Raw genomic sequence first — 2522 nt, 5'->3', positions numbered from 1 at the left:
CAGGGGAGGGGAGGGGAGCATCCCGTGGGCACCGACTCATGCGGCTTCTCTTTCCCACAGGGGCACCCTGGCAAAGAGGGCCCCCCCGGAGAGAAAGGAACCCAGGTGGGTGCAGCCACGCCCCGGCCTCAGTGCCCCCTGCCGACCGGCCCTGCCCTGCCCTGGGCCAGCCCACCTGCTCAGAAGGGAGGCGGGGCAGCTGTGCCCTCTCCTGTCCTGGGGACACTCCCCCCGGGAGCTGGGTCCCCCTGTCGCACCCCCTCCGTTTCTACACGTGGGGGTGCGGGTGCAGCGACCTCCACAGGCAGAGACGGGACCGTGCAGGCCCTGGGCCGAGGCTCCTCCTGCCCACCGACTGTGTTCAGGGCCCAAGTCGGGGGGTTAAAGTCGTTGGCATTTCGGGGTGTCCTGAGCACCCGGGACTCCCGCTACTGTTTGTGGCGAGAGTCCGCGTCTGCTCCTGCCTGCTCCTGGCGCCCAGGCCCCGCTGCTCCCGGAGCTGTGGGCAGTGGGCAGCGGGCAGCAGGGCCCTCTGGCTGTTGAAGGACCCCCTTCCGTGGGCGACCAGCTGCCCTTCTCCCAGCCCGAGGCTCCCGTGTTGCCGAGGCCCCTGGGCAGGAGCGCATTTCTGTAATGACAGCTCGGCCCTTCCGATTCCCACCACTTCCCCGGCCCGGCCCGAGTCCCGGGGGCGTGACCCACAGGGCGCCAGGCCGTGGCATTCTCAGTCACGAAGGGCACTACCTGTGTCCCGCCTCTGCCGTGGGCTGGGCGCGAGGCCGTGGGCACTGGCTGTGTCTTCTTGTGGCCCCTCCCGGGGTCTGACCTGGATGACAGCTCAGCTCATAGGGAGCTGGGATTTGCTGGTGGGAGGACCCCCGAGTGGGCGGGACATCACCAGGCCCCACCCCCGAGGTGGAGCTAATGGTCTCTCCCTTGGTTACAGGGTCCCCCTGGCCCCCAGGGCCCCATCGGCTACCCTGGCCCCCGAGGAGTCAAGGTGAGGCTCTCACGCTGCGGGTCCTCCGGGGTCGGGGCCGGGGCTGTGGGCACGCGTGTTGGTTTTCGGGAATTCCTCCAGCGTTTCCCTCCCTGCTGCCCACACTGGAGCTGCCCGGTCCCCCCGTCTGCATGGGGGCCTGGGGCCCGTCCTGGGCCTGAGCAGGGCAGGGAGTGAGCCGCGGAGCCGGGAACGGCAGCTCCGGAGCCGGGACAGCCCCGGTGCGTTTGTGACGATACGGAGGGCGGGATGGTGTCTCCTCTGCCCCGGGCTCCTCATTGCAGGGCTGACGGGCTCAGGGCGCCGTGGGGTGCCGGGGCTCCAGGCGGAGGCCGGGCCAGCTCCCGTCTGTCTGTCTGAGCCCATCCCTCAGTCTCTCCATCTGGCCTCAGGCCCTGTCCTCGGGGAAAAGCCCAGAACCGCTCAGTTGGCTCGGAGTTCTTGCCGCACGAGGGCCGCTGGCAGCCAAGGGCCCCGGGAGGTGCCGGCCTCCTGGCCGCAGCTCTTCCTGCTCAGACGGCGACGCGGGGACCGGACTGTCTGTGGGGAGGCGGCGGGGCTCACACATCCGCACTGAGCGCTCAGCTGGCCGTGGTGTGGGGCTCGGACCCAGGACTGGCGAGGGCTCCGAGGTGTGAGCGCTCACCCTCCCCGTTCTGTGCAGGGGGCAGACGGCATCCGAGGTCTGAAGGGCACAAATCCCCCAGTGAGTCGCCAACATCAATATCTCCAGCGGGACACCAAGAATCCGAAAAATAAACAGGTTGGCTGAAGGGGTGCACAGCTGGAGAAGCTTTTGAATTTTAATGCTGGGCTTCTCTGACCCAGTGTAGGACCCGCCTCCCGGCCCCTTGGCCGATGCCCATCCTTTCAGAGGAGGCGCCAGCAGAGCCACCCTTCCTCTCGGGGGCACTTCCCTCCTGCTCCCGTCTCAGATGTTCACCGTTGTCGCCGGGCACCTGCAGTGGGCACAGCGCTCACCTGAGAGACGGGCACACAGGCCGGGCAGGGGCCGCTCCCGCCCAGCGGGCCAGCTTGCAGATTACAGCCTGGCCCTCGAGCTCCGTGCCTGTGAATGCAAAGCATGGACACACGTCACGGGGGACACACACAACAGGGGACGGTCACAGGGGACGGACACACGTCACAGGGGACGGACACACGTCACAGGGGATGGACACGTCACAGGACGGACACACGTCACAGGGGACGGACACACACACGTCACGGGATGGACACACGTCACAGGGGATGGACACACACACATCACAGGGGACGTACACACGTCACAGGGGACGGACACGTCACAGGGGATGGACACACGTCACAGGGGACGGACACACGTCACGGGATGGACACACATGTCACAGGGGACGCACACACATCACAGGATGGGCACATGCCACGGGATGGACACATGTCACGGGACAGACACACGTCATAGGGGACAGGATGGGCCTCGGGCCCTCCCTCTAGCGTGCCCAGCGCGGTGCCTGGGCCCAGAGGCTCGGACGGGGGTTGT

The 2522-nt window shown here is 67.6% G+C and overlaps 1 long non-coding RNA gene across 1 annotated transcript; it reads left to right on the top strand.

Moving 5' to 3' along the window:
• Nucleotides 1-34: 34 nt before the first annotated feature.
• LOC102765086 lies at nucleotides 35-1699 on the top strand. Its single transcript, XR_436330.1, has 3 exons — nucleotides 35-105; nucleotides 947-1000; nucleotides 1665-1699. It is a non-coding gene; the product is annotated as an uncharacterized LOC102765086 (long non-coding RNA).
• The last annotated feature ends 823 nt before the right edge of the window (nucleotides 1700-2522 follow it).

Source organism: Myotis davidii, unplaced genomic scaffold (assembly GCF_000327345.1).
Source record: "Myotis davidii unplaced genomic scaffold, ASM32734v1 scaffold609, whole genome shotgun sequence".
Taxonomy (NCBI): Eukaryota; Metazoa; Chordata; class Mammalia; order Chiroptera; family Vespertilionidae; genus Myotis; species Myotis davidii.
Note: the sequence above shows the minus strand (reverse complement) of the source record. Positions and strands in the feature narration are given on the sequence as shown.